Source organism: Tursiops truncatus, chromosome 2, assembly GCF_011762595.2.
Source record: "Tursiops truncatus isolate mTurTru1 chromosome 2, mTurTru1.mat.Y, whole genome shotgun sequence".
Taxonomy (NCBI): Eukaryota; Metazoa; Chordata; class Mammalia; order Artiodactyla; family Delphinidae; genus Tursiops; species Tursiops truncatus.
The window spans coordinates 88,741,856-88,756,905 of NC_047035.1; the positions used below are offsets into that span (position 1 = coordinate 88,741,856).

At 38.8% G+C, this 15,050-nt stretch overlaps 1 pseudogene; it reads right to left on the minus strand.

The window, feature by feature from the left end:
* Nucleotides 1-11,048: 11,048 nt before the first annotated feature.
* LOC101325155 (elongation factor 1-alpha 1 pseudogene) lies at nucleotides 11,049-12,552 on the minus strand (annotated as a pseudogene).
* Nucleotides 12,553-15,050: the final 2,498 nt, after the last annotated feature.

Here is a 15,050-nt window from a genome sequence, read left to right on the forward strand (position 1 = left end):
GGCCCTAGAAGGAAAGAAGACAATATAAACTTATAGATAACTAATACAAAGCAGAGTCAACTGCAAAGCAAAGCAGGGGGTGGGAGGAAGTACATTTAATTGGAGAAAATCAGCATTGGCTCCACAGAGAAGACCGCATTTTATAAGAGCTTTGAAAGATAGGTAGAATCAACCTATAAACAGATAAGGTAGTAGGGCATTTTAGGGACTGTAAAAGGACAAGAAGGAGGTAAAGAATCAGATGGATTTGGGTGAAATGCTGAGTAATACAGTTCTAAACAAAGGATATTAAATAGAGAAACTGGTAGATAAACTTGGGTTAGCTTGAAGGCCCAAGAACAGGGAGTACTTATGTCGAAAGGCAGAAGATAGATGTCCAGCTCAAGAAGAGAGGGAATTCACCCTTCCTTGACCTTTTGGTTCCATCAGAACCCCCAATGTATTGGATCATGCCCACCCACATGGGTGAGGGTGGATCTCTTCACTCAGTCTACTGAATTAAATGCTGGTCTCTTCAGAAACACCCCACAGACATACCCAGAAAGTGTTTTACCAGCTGTTGGGGTATCCCTTAGGCCAGTAAAGTTGACACAGAAAATTAACCATCACAGTGGCCTTTTGTGTCTGCCTTCTTTCACTTAACATACTGTTGTCAAGGTTTAACAGTACTTCATTTCTTTTCGTGGTCAAATAATATTTCACTGACTGGATACACCACATTTTGCTTATCCATTCATCAGTTGATGGACATTGGGTTGCTTTCACTTTTTGCCTATTATGAATGATGCTGTTGAGAATATTCATGAACACATTTTTTTTGGCCATATGTTTTATTCCTCTTGGGTATAGAACTAGGAGTGGAATTGTTGGGTCATGTTAACTCTTTAATATTTTGAGGAACTTTCCACCGTTTTCCAAAGTGGCTGTACTATTATATAATCCCACCAACAATGTACGATATTTGAGGGTTTGATTTTCTTCATATCTGTACTGAAACTTGTAACTGTTGGTTGCTTTTTATTTTAGCCATGATAGTGTATTAGAGTGGTACATTGTAGTTTTGATTTGCATTTCTCTCGTGACTAATGATTCTGAGTATCTTTTCATGTGCTTATTTTTGCCATTGGTATATTCTTTCAATAAACGTCTTCAAATTACTTGCTTATTTTAAAAATTGGGTTATTTGTCTTATTTTTGAATTGTATGAGTTCTTTATAGGTTCTGGATATAAGTCCCTTATCAGATAAATAATTTGCAAATATTTTCCCCAATTCTGTGGATTATATTTTCACTTCCTCTATAGTGTCGTTTGAAACACAAGTTTTACATTTTGATGAAGTCCAATTTATCCACTTCTTAAAAATCATTTGTGCATTTAGTATCATATCTAAGAAGCCATTACCTAACCGAAGGTAACAAAGATTTACTCTTATATTTTCTTTTGAGAGTTTTATAGTTTTAGCTTTTATGTTTAGACCTATGATCTATTTTCACTTAATTTTTGTACGTGGGATGAGGTAGGGTCCAGCTTCACACTTTTACATGTTGACATCTAGTTTTCCCAGCACCGTTTGTTGAATAGATTATTCTTTTCCCATTGAATTATCTTGGCCCCACAGACACAAATGTGTTTTAATGGTCACCATACAGGTTTGAGGACATACTTACCCTTTACTAAATTCTTCCATAAAGCTTTAAATATACTATTTAATTTCTAGGTGAATGTTTATGGGAACATGGATGGATTAATTTCTTGTGTGTAAGTTTGGTGGTCTTAGAAATTGACATAAAAATTTGGCCTTGTTTCCAAATTAGGAAAGAGGACCCCATTCAAATCTAGAAGGCAAATCTCTATTTCAGAGTCTGCTTCTCGGAGAATTATTTAAGACATCTCCAATAAGGGGACAGGGTCTCTCAGTAGAGAGGCTTATGCACGGTAAAACATAATTAGGAGCCCACGATCTCCGTAGACAGACTGACTCAAAAAACAGAGAAGAGGAAGGCTCCAACTATACCTGCCAGTTTCTCCTTCCAAACTCACTAGTGAGGGTAGAGTGAATGAGGGGATGTAGGAAGACCAGGATTGCACTGCTAACACATTACATTGTCATAGTCATCCACATGAAAAGAAACAGAAGAGGTGGAACATAAGCATTTCCCCCCAAAACTTGTACCACATACCTCCGGTAAGGTGCCAGGCTCTGGTGTAGGTCTTCAGTTCTTTCCTACTCACCTTCCTACCTCACCTTCCCAAAGTATTCTGTGAGGAGAATCTGATACTTAACTTGTTTACTTATAGCTTTAGATGAGGGCTTACCACACAAATAGTATAATTGCTTCTTTACTTTGAGGTCTTTTATATGAATAGTTGGTCATCACAGGTGATGAATGTTTCATTTCCTTTCACCCAAAGACCAACTGACTTATGAACCAGCTCAAAGCAAAGGATAGACTTGTTGAGAAACTTTTTTTCTTTTCTTTTTTAACCACTGTGGAAAAAAAGGCCATTATTGCTGGAGTTTTTGTCTAAATACACTCTAAATTTTGGAGAAAATTGATGGCAACCCTATTTTGGGCCAAGAATTCATTTCTGGGTCCTACAAAGTGACATTTTGTCTCTACTTTATACGGAGCCAAAGGAAAATTGTTCATTAACATTTACAAGCTGTTTCTTTATATCTGTGGTCTGATGAAAATGAGCTGGGAGGCAGAAAGTGCAAATTGAATTTCCATTTCTATCACTGGCTCCATGTGTGACCTTGGACAGAACTCTTAACTTCCCTGAACCTATTTTCTCCGTCTGTAAAATGGGGACAACAACAATAGTGGATATTTGCTTCATGGCTTAGTTTCCTATACATAATTTTTAAAAAGTCTCACTAATGAGAAGGATACATTTAAATGGTTCATATGAATAAAAGTTGGAAAATACAAAGTTTCATATAAATGTGAGTTCCAAAGGTGTGATTCACTTTAAGGAACACACACATTTCTGAAAATCTGGCATAAGGTACAGCACATTATATTCTTTTCCACTTTCAAAATGATGGTGTATCCACATTAAGAACTGTTGACTTTAGCATGTAAGAGTAATCATTAAACTATGTTTTTAGTAACATGGTTTTTTCATAAAGCAGATATGTCCTTTTTTCCCCAAATTTTGGTACAACCAGTTTTCTAGTAATTTCTAGCTAGGTTACAGCAGACTTTTGTCATATGTGGTTTCGTGTTTCAGAGTTTAGCATAATACCCAAGCCTACGTAATAAGAAGTTAGTTATTATACAGTTCTACAGTATAAAACAAACACATTCAGGGGTTGTTTTTAAAACTCTAAATACTTTGTAACACACAAAAAAATTCATTTCACATTTTCTTTAAATAGGGAGCTCATAATTTCAACTACTTAAAAAATTTCAAGTTTGCACAACTTATAAGGAACACATCTATCTCAAGAACAGGCAAATTCTGCTCTCACATCAGGAAAATGAAAAGAGTATTTCAGATTACTGTTGGGTCTTTGGGAGCAGAAGGGTCTCTTTAGATGCAGCATGTGGCTTTACTTCTCCCGCATAAACTTTCATTATAAAAATGTCTAGTAAAAGAAAAACTCTTGTCTATTTCCTAGATCATACTGTATCATTTACCTGTTGAATCCAAAGAGGTTTATTTTAGCTTCACTTTCATTTTGTGATATTCAGGGATTGAGCACATGATCTAGTTCTATCGTTCCGCATATTACTTCAGTTGTCTTAGTAGGTAATGTTTAGGTTAACCGTGGTTTTGTTGAAATAATGGCTACTTCAAGCGCCTTCATTCCTCTCACAGAGTGGCTCACAGAATAGATGAAAGTCAAGGGGAGGCTAAGCTGCCCATTCAGTAGCTGTTATCAAAAATAAAGACTGATTCATGGGTGCTCTTCCCAGATATTTTTATTTTTCTGTTTTGGGAGGTGACCTGGGAATTTGGACTGAAAAGGAAAACAAACAAACACAACTTTCCAGGTGATTCTAACACCCAGCCATGCATGAGAATTCTGCCTGAATTCTGTCTTACAGTTTTTTGAAGCGCTCCATGAATTCACAGTAAATGTTACTTATGTGATTGTCACCCTGAAGTTCCAGCACCAACATTTTGAATCTCCAGTCCAGACTTTTTTTGGCCCCTTTCCTACTCATTGTATTTGAATGAAGCTGGTGCTTGGCCTCTTGACTTTCATATGTACTATAAACACCATGTTTATTTCCCTTATGTGTGTCTTAACCTGGAATAATTTGAGATATAGGCCTGTATCCAAGTTCTTAGGCCATTTATTTATTCTTTCAAAATGTATATAAACATTTTGAATATATAATATGTACCAAACAGGTACATTTTATTACAGACATTCGAGCACAAAGGATGGGGACCCCCAACTACAATAAATCTCTCTGAAGAAGAAAGCATTAAATGGAGACATAAAAGCAGGTGAGGTGGAAAGGGCAAAAAGAAAACAAAAAATGCAGGATATAAAAAAGGTGAAGTTTTATTGACTATCCCCTTAACCTGTCACATACTTTTGCACTTTAGGTAGTGCAAATTTAGTAGTTAGTATTGTTTCTTTTTTTTTTAATTAAAGACTATTACCCTGATTATTGGAGATTAATTCAAATTCCTAATTCAAAGCTCATAGGAAATACTAATATCAAGCAGAAATTTGAAAGGCAATCCTTGCAAACCCTACCAGATTGAATAGCTCTGACTCTGTTTTGCTCTGCTGCAGCCTGTGTATAATAATAATATAGGACATTAACTGAAGATTATTTTCAATCTGGAACATCCTGTTATGTCTTCAAAATGGCATGCTCATATAATAATCTTATTCTATAATGTTGTTTCTGCCATAATAGGCCACTCTTCCTATTAACCATGTCACAGACTATAATATCAATGGCAGTGATTGAGATCCAAGTGAAACGTGAATCGGGTGACGTCTGAATTGGAACTGGATCCTTGTTAGGTGAGATTAGCTAATACATTGACAAAGCTACCCACAATCCAGACTTCTTGGTAGCTTTTTCAACGTCAGCCTGAGAGCTGAAGGTGGTCTGGTCAGCAGGTGGATCTGAGGAAGGTCTTAGATTCTTGCGCTACTAGCTGTGCCCTTGCTGAATTGAATGACATTTCTGTTATTCCATAGATAATGAGGCGAGATGTGCTTATTATAGCAATGTATTAAAAATAAAAAAGCCACATTTTAGCAAACTAAAATTATAATTAAAAGAAGAAAGAAGGAAAGCTTCTGCATAAATAGTACCCAAATTTCAAGGGGCCAATCCTTAGAGGACAGAGACATCAGGATTCAAATTTGTTGAGTAATTTTCCTAGGCCACACGGCACCAAACATATCATCTGAGACAGATTTTCCTTTGATTTCCACTTAGGTTTAATGGTTGAATAATCATGGCTCATAAGTTTATCTTTAATAACAGTCACAGCAGACAGTTTATTAGCAGATTCTGCAGGCTGCGGGGTTGTCATTTGCTGTTATAGTGATTGTCTGTTTTAAATATCACAGCTGCTGGTGTTTTTATTTATTTATTCATGATTTGATTCCTGCCTCTCCCACATCTCTGATGCTCAAAGGCAAGCTATTTTCCCTTTCTCTTTGAATTGTGAAAGGCTGCTGTGACAGCCCCTAGCCCAGGCCGTGGAGTGTCACACAGGGTCCTATGGTGCTGAACAAAAAGCCACGTCTTCCTGAATCTGGCAGAGCTCTTTATGAGATCCCAGCCTTCTTGTGGGGGGCTTTCTCTGTCAGTGAGTGGCGGGCATGAACGGAATCCTATCAGGGGCTCTGGGCCAGTGAAGACCCTTCTTCATGTGTTTCTTGGCCAGGAGAGTGGAACCACTGGGAGAAATGCAAATGCCCGGGCCTCCACTTTCCTGTGCAAAATGAGATACCACTGTGAATAAACATAGGAAGCACTGTAAGCTGCAGTTTCTAAATTCAGCTGAAGAGAAAGCTTGGTCATAATACATAGCATCTTTCATTGAGTTGTGAGGGGACAGGCTTGTATTGAACAGATGACATTATTTCATTCGTCTTCAGAAAAGCCCTGTGAGGCAAAGTGTATACAGAGTGATAGAATTTTGGAAAGAGAAAGATTGGGGCCTCACATTCTCAGCATGACCTGGAATTAAGCATGGAATTAAACGGGCTGCTGCTGGGTAGCTGGTTTAGGGAGCTGAACATGCCTCAAATACCAATATCTTTCCTCTCTACCCTGAGGAAATATGCCATGCTCCCTATACCACCTGCATAAATAGAACAATGTCCCCACCTGATGGATAGGAGGTGGGCAAACTCTCATATTCTACAACTTAATGTGTATCCCCTGGACAGAGGGCAAATGAAACGTACATAACAAATTTCAGTTAATTTCCTATGAGCAGGCTTGGATCCCTGGGGGGCCAGTGAAAGCAGAGAGAAGAAAGACCTAAGAAAGGAACAGTGAGGAAGGAAAACAGGAGACACATCCCACCCACGTATTGATCTTTGGAGGGACACGTTCTGCCCCCCCCCACACACACACACTCTAGAAGGTATCTACCAGTTTCTTGCCTAGTTCAGCAAAAAGGAGACTCAGATCTCTGTGCCCCTTGCTGCTTTGGGAAAGGGGAAGGTGCAGTCTGCAAAGAGACAATCATCCTCCCCTTTACTGCCAGCAGCAGATTTTTTTTTTTTCTCTTTTTGGCTTCTCTGCCTTTCAGTAAGTGCTTTTGTAAAGTAACAGTAAAAGCTAACGTGCAATAATATTTCAGAAGTTAATGGTGGGTGCTGAGGATTATGGAGCACTTTAATTTTTACTGTTGCTTTGCTAATATCTTTATCAAAACAATGAGCACCAGGAAGTGGTATCGATTGGTAAGCAGAGCCAGAACTAGGACTCAGTACTGTGAGCCTTTCTACCTGCCTGGCTTCAGATGCACTCCCCAATGTCAGGCTGAAATCAGAAAATGATGTTCCTTTTAACAGGTGAGGTACCCCTCCTAATGCCTGGGAAAAAGCAGTTTCAATGTCAGCAACATCATTCCTCAAATTTGGACAGCTTAGTGGTTCTCAAACTCTGTCCCTAAAAAACCCTGGGAGCCTGCAAGCTGGGTGCCAATGTTCTAAGGCTGAAGTCCAATAATTAGTCATTCTTGACAAAATAGAAATGTAATAGACATAATATTAATGTAGCAGATATGGTCTTTGTTTTATTTTAAGTTTCTTTGCCCATAAATGTTTATAAAGCCTTTGGCACTTGATGACGTTTACTAAGGAATGTTGGCCAATCTTTATTTAAATTATTTGTTGACTCTATGATAAACTGTTGATTCTACTTTAAGATATTGAGCATTCAACTAATTTTCATCATGGACACACTACTTTGGTCTGAACCACCAAAGATTATGGCAATCACCTCCTAACAGATCTTTTTGCTTCTGCCTTTGCTACTACATAGTCTATTCTCCACACAGCAGCCAGAGTGAGCCTTTGAAAATGTAGGTCCAATGATGACACTTGCTCAAAACTCGGCAATCATTCCCCATCTCATTGCAGAGGAAAGCACAAGTCTTTATAATATGCTACAAGGCCTTACATGGCCTGGCCATCCTGACTTTGCCTGCCCCTCTCCCTTTCCTTCAACCTGCTCCAGGCACTTTGGCCTCCCAGCTGCTCTCTGAACATGCCACGTAAACTCACACCTTAGAGCCAGTACCCTATTTTTCTGCCTGAGATGCTTTGCCCCTAAGATACCTGCTTGCCTGAAATCATTATTTCTTTCAAGCTTTTGCTCAAATGCCACCTTCTCAATGCAACCACCCTGCTTAATAGTGCAACTTGTTTACCCTTCCAACTCCCATTCCCTCTTAACCTGTTCTACCTTTCTTCCATTACACCTATTGCCTTCCAGCATTTTAACCCATTAGAATTAGAATGTCAATACCATGAGAACAGAAATCTTGGACTTTTTCTGTACTTCACATCTTCTAGTAAATGCTCCAGAAATATTTGTTGAATAAATAACTTCTATTATGTGCTAAACTCTAATATTCTGAGGATACAAGCATTAACAAGTTATACATGCTTACTTACAGTTCAGTGAAAACATATAATTTACAAGTAGATGCAGGAAATAGAACAGTGCAAAGTAACATATGAATAATAATGGAAGAAATCATCAAGAAACACTGAGCTGAGCTTAATAGTTTTGTGTGTGTTGCATGTACTTACAGTTGTAATCTTATTCTATACTACATTGTACTTTTCTACTATTAAAACGGTTCCTCTGGGCTTCCCTGGTGGCACAGTGGTTGAGAGTCCGCCTGCCGATGCAGGGGACACGGGTTCGTGCCCCGGTCCGGGAAGATCCTACATGCGCGGAGCAGCTAGGCCCGTGAGCCATGGCCGCTGAGCCTGCGCGTCCGGAGCCTGTGGTCCACAGCAGGAGAGGCCACAGCAGTGAGAGGCCCGCATACTGCAAAAAAAAAAAAAAAAAAAAAAGAAAAAAGAAAAAAGAAAGAAAAAAAACGGTTCCCCTGATGAAATTCAACACATCAGTGTTCACTGTGATCTCCAAGGAACACTGACTTTCAGATGCTGCACACCTGAGGAAATTTAAGCACTGCTATTTGATTGTACGGTGATTTTAAAAGGCGTTCACATATATTTTTCTTATCTAATCCTCAGAACAACCTTCAAAATGCAGGTCTTATGTGTTATCTTCTTTAATGTGTTCTCCCTGTTTTGACTTTCAAGCTTTAAGCAATGAAGTTTTAGGTAATTTTCTAAATTAACATGCCTACAGGTTCTATGAGATTATTATGTGTGGACGTTGAGTGTGACGGGTGCTACCTGTGTTCATTTTTTTTTTTCTTTTTTTCAACTTCAGTCCACCATTATAGGTCCTTCTCTCAAAGTAAGAATAAATTCTGCAATAATTGCTGGGAACGGGAAAAGTACATCTTAACTTCGTGGAGTCAGCTGGGCCCCAGGCTTTGCATTCTCTTCTCTTTCAGTTCCAAGGAAATTTATCCCGTAATGATTGTGTAAAAGGCATGGTTTAAGAAGTTATAGAAAATACAAGGATCAATAAAACAGTATCCTTGTTTCAAGAGCTTGTACTCAAGGAGGGGTGTCAATGGTGTCAGCAGTGGTGAAAAACACTGTTTTTGCAAGGTGTGTGTATAATTTTTAAATCAACTTTTCATTTTAGGGTAGATTTAGATTTACATAAAAGTTATGAAAGATGGTATAGGGACTTCTGGTATATTCCACACCTAGTTCTCCCTATTCTTAGCATCTTACTTTATTATGGTAAATATTATAGCTAATGAAACAATATTGATACATTAATTATATTTTTAACTAAAATCTATACTATATTCAAATTTCCTTTTTTTTTAACTTAATATCCTTTCTCTGTTCCAGGATCCCATCCAGGATACCATGTTGCATTTAGCCATCATGTGTCCTCAGGCTCCTCTTGTCTTGTTATGACAGTTTCTCAGGCTTTACTTGTTTTCAATGATTTTAACAGTTTTGAGGAGTACTAGTCAGGTATTTTGAAGAATGTCCCTCAACTGGGATTTGTATGATGTTTTCCTCATGATTAGCCTGAGGCTATTGGTTTTGGGAAGAAGACGACTGAAGTGCCACTTTCATCACATTATATTAAGAGTGGATGCCATCGACATGACTTACCCCTGTTGATGTTTATCTTGATCACCTGACTGAGGCCGTGTTTTTCAGGTTTCTTCACTGTAATCCCTGTGATTTTTATGTACCCTTTACCTTGACCAAATCAGGATTATGAAGAAGCTTCCTTGGACTTTCTAAGTTTAGCCTCTCCAAACCCTGAATCAGCTCACTTTCCTCACATTTCCAAGATTTCCTACGTATCTTTTTGTCTTTTTGCATGCCAGATATTTGTCTGATGTCATCCATGAAGAAACTGCAATTTTAAGAGTAGAGGGTGTTTTGTTTATTGCTTTTTTTTTTTTTTTTTTTCCGGTACGTGGGCCTCTCACCAATGTGGCCTCTCCCGTTGCGGAGCCGGACGCGCAGGCTCAGCGGCCACGGCTCATGGGCCCAGCCGCTCCGCGGCACGTGGGATCCTCCCGGACCGGGACATAAACCCGCGCCCCCTGCACCGGCAGGCTTACTCTCAACCACTGCGCCACCAAAGAAGCCCTGTTTATTGCTTTTAACTAGTGACTCGGGTTATCTATGAAATCAAATACTTTATTTTGAAAGCAATCAGGCTAAGGAATCCAAAAATAAGACTAATGATTAATTTTACAGATTCACAAAATTCTAAAAAGTAGCTTAATTTCAAGTTAGAGATGTAATGCACATGCATTGTTTAAAAAGTTGGAAAACAGAGAATTGAGTCATTTTTCTTTTTTTTTGCTGTACACGGGCCTCTCACTGTTGTGGCCTCTCCCGTTGCGGAGCACAGCCTCCGGAGGCGCAGGCTCAGCGGCCATGGCTCACGGGCCCAGCCGCTCCGCGGCATGTGGGATCCTCCCAGACCCGGGCACGAACCCGTGTCCCCTGCATCGGCAGGCGGACTCTCAACCACTGTGCCACCAGAGAAGCCCTTCAGTCATTTTTCTACATTTCTAAATGTATATATATTTATCCATGTATCTACATATCTTCATTTTCTTTTGATTTTGGGAGATGATCTTATAGGTATAGTTTTGTATTTTGTTTTTTACCCTGAATTTTCTCATTAAACTTTGTTTTAAAGAGTCTCAAAATTCAAGATTTTTGGTCAAGTTTTTTCCATTAAAAAGTATGGATTTTAAAGACTAACAACTTAAAATTGCCACAGAAAAAAGCCAAATGATCCACAAAACATCCTCTTTTCCCTCTGAAGGTTTTGAATTGCATTGTTATCATTAACCAAATTTTGCTATTCAGTGGCCAGTTGAGAGAAACAGTTCTGAGACCTTCTACCACGAGTCTGATTAAGACTAGGATGGCAGGTATTAGGGATAATATTATTGTAGCCTACTAAGTTTTATGAGCAGACTTAGTGAACTTACCCGCTCCAGCAGCTTTCTTGTCCACTGATTTGATGACACGCACGGCAATGGTGTATCTCACGTCACAAACAGCCAAATGACCCAGAGGAGGATAGCCAGAGTTCAACACGTGGGCTTCCAAGAAGCACATCAACCGTGTCAGCAACCAGATTTCAAGAATTCGAGGCCATCTTTTAGCTTCTTGCGGGAGTAGTGATCAATCTTCCCCTTCAGCTCAGCAAACCTGCAAGCAATGTGAGCTGCCTGACAATTCAGCACAGGTTCATAGCCAGCACTGATTTGGCCTGGGTGGTTTAGGGTAATCACCTGAGCACTGAAGCCAGCTGCTTCCAATAGTGGGTCATTTTTTCTATCACCAGCCACAATGCCAGGATGAATATTTTTGACAGGCAAATTCTTGACACTGAAGCCTACACTGTCCCCCAGAAGAGCGTCACTCAAAGCTTCATGGTGCATTTCAACAGACTTTACTTCAGTTGTCATGTTGACTAGAGCAAAGGTGGCCACCATGCCAGGTTTAAGAACACCAGTTTCCGCCTGCTGCAACTAAGATCTGGCACACCTAATTGATTAATTAATTTAAAAAAGAGTCTCTTTCCAATATGGTAACAATTCACAAGTACTGGGGTTTAGAACTTAAACATATCTTTAAAAAGAAAAAAAGACCACCAGTCTCCACTCAACACACAGGGACAGTACCAGTACCACCAATTTTGTAGATGTCCTGGAAGAACAAACCTAAAGGCCTGCCAATTAGAAGAACTGGTGCGCAGGCCACAATCTGGAGATTTGAGCACTGTGGTTCCACTGGCACTGCCATCTTTATGGGTGACTTTTGTTCCCTTGAACCAAGGCATATTTGTACCTGGCTCCAGCATGTTTTCTCCATTCCAACCAGAAACCAGCACAAAAGCTACTGTGTCTGGATTATAGCCAATTTTCTTAATGTAGGTGTTGACTTCCTTAACGATTTCCTCATTATCCCTCTGGCTGAGGAGTAGCTCAGTGGAATCCATTTTATGAATGCCAATAATTAGTTGTTTCACAACCAGTATGTAAGCCAGAAGGGCATGTTCATGGGTCTGCCCATTCTTGGAGATACCTGCTTCCAATTCACCAATACTAGCAGCAACGATCAGTATAGGAGAGTTAGTGTGAGATGTGCCTATAATCATGTTTTTGTTAAAGTCCCTGAGTCCTAGGGCATCAATGACTGTCATGTACTACTGGTCTCATATTTTCACATGGAATTATCAATGGTGATAGCAAGCTCATTAAGCATTCCGTTTACCCAAGACCCAGGCATACTTGAAGGAGGTCTCTCCCATCTCAGCAGCCTCCTCCTCAAACTTTTCATTGGTTCTTTTGTCAATCCTACCACATTTGTAGATCACATGGATAGGAGTGTTGGACTTGCCTGAATCTATGTGTGCAATGATGTTGATGTTAATATGAGTCTTTTCTTTCCCCATCTTGGCTTAGATTTAGTGGTGGTTTCCATGGCACCTGTGTTCTGGAAGCAAACATGTTGCCAAAAAGCTGCACTAAAATTAAATATGGAGGATTTCCCTCAATTAAGTTTAAAAAAAATGGCCAACTCCAGTATAAGCATTTAATCATACGTTTAGTGTTTGGAATTTTAGTTAGGGAATTTATAATTATTTCCTCTCTCATCAATTCTGTGATGAATATATTTGATGTATCTTTTGAATAATCTTTGAATGCATTTTTTATTATTTCCTTATTATAGTATCTATGTCACTAGAATTCACATTCCTGGAGGTGGGCTGGATTGTAAATTCAAAGATTACCATCTTCCTTTTGTTGACCTAGAAATAGGACCATTGCTGTAAGACAAGGAAAAACACCTCACTTATTTGGGGGTGTTAGGAATAGCAATTCAGAAGACACAGATTTGGGTAGAAACCCAAATGTGCTTCAAGAAGAGTTAAAAACCAAAAAGTTTTAACAGGAAAAAGGAGGAAGCTTACATAAATTGTTTTGCAAGAATTATGATTGATGTTGGAAGACTGGAGACATTCTTATCTGTACATGGTTGGTTGCTAAGGCTGTCACTCTGAGAGAGTTTGATGTGCAAGCATTCTTTAAAGATGTTGTGGCCCAGTTCAAATTCATGTTCCATCTGGGTGGAGATGTGCATAGGCCCTGCTTTCCCAGTGGCCTCCTGGCTTCATTTTACTGTTCTGTTGGCATTAATGACTCCATTTTATTCATTTCTTCACACTTTTTTTGAAAATCAAGGTAACTAAGCTGGTGCCTCTGAAGGAATAGAATCTGACATAATGCACTTTCACCTCTAAGATTCCATGGTACTATGATCATTGGCTATTTTTTCAAGTTTTTTTAATGGATTTAATATTTTATACATATATGTGTACCTATAAAATAAGGAATATATATAAAGTGTATATATGCTTTAATGTGGATATTACAACTTAGACCATGATCCTACAGAAATTAAAATACAGATTTCCCCAGAAACTGCATAAATTATTGAGTTAGGTATTTCAAATTACATGTTCCATATAATTCACTCAGGAAGGAATAAGAAAAAACCTGAACACTGTTTTGGGGAAAGAAGGTAGAACTTGAATATTAGCTGATGTGATTCTTTCAGTCAGATTCTATAAACATAGTTGAAAACAGCCTAGGTTACAAGGTAACAAGTCAATAACACGTGCTCACCACTTCAAATCAAGCTCTCAAATGCAGGCATTGTAAATATGAAGTGATTCTCCCAGTATAGTTCATGCGGTTCTAGTCTTAATTGCTACTGTAGTGAGATTCATTTTAATCCTATTATTGATCTAAGAAATAGAGAGTCTGGTTAGGGTCCAGAGGAAATGAGAATTAATAAAAAACCAAAACCGATTAATGTGTTGACTAGGAAACATTGAACTCATTGGGGTTATTGAGTTTGGAGCAGGCTAATGAGAGACTTAATATCAGTTTCTGACTATATAGGTGAGACTATGGTATGATTAACTGTGTGTAACTGATTTCATTTTCCACCAAGGAAAAGGCACATTTACACGAGCATGGATTTGCCTTGGTCTTTGAGAAGATATAATAGGCTAGGAGACAGCTACAATTTGTCATCAACCCTAGGATGCATTGTAGCCAGGAGAAAGAAGGCTCATAGCTTACCAGGAGAGGTCCCATGAAATGAATGGAATTGCAGTACAGAACAGCATGCAGACAGGAAGTGATATCTGCTCCCCAGTCACACAAGTTTTAGATGGTATTACAAATAATGATGAGGAAAACTTCTGTCCATGAAGAGCAAACCTCCCAACACCAAGCCCCACTCCTCCTGTTCAGTCTTTTATAATTGGTTTGGGGGCTGTTGAATATGGGCCATTGTCTTCTCTGTTATTCTGTGCTTATTGTACATTAGCAGGAATGGACTGGTATCGATTCCCTTTGTTTTGTAGACAGCACCTGTGAACTGCAGCATGATCTTTCAGCTCATGTAATATACATGCAAAATATGTATGTCTGTGAGTCACACTGATGTAGAAAAAAGTTCTTCTACTTTCCTCCAGTATAACAAGTTCCTCTTTTGGAGTATATTAAGCACTTTGGGGAACTTCTTTTGGTCATTGAATGAATAACTCATTATTTGCAAAATTAATGCCTTAAATTATATTATGTAATAAGTTCAAGTTGGTGGGTTACACAAATCTGAAACTTGAGGTAGCAGTATTATACATTCTTCCTGAAGAATCAAGAATAGAGTGTTATATGGATAAAAGAATGGTGATGAAAATGCTGATTTTAATAGTCAGGGGACCACTTTGTCAGATATTTAACTCAGGTTAGGTGCAGTCCCTTGTGTGATCTCTTTGTTTTCTTGTTGCTCTTTGACTCCATAACCATAACCCCTCTACTTAGACCCTGTTCTTGGACTCTGTTTCTTTTCCTTTCCTCCTTCAAATTTTCACTGTCT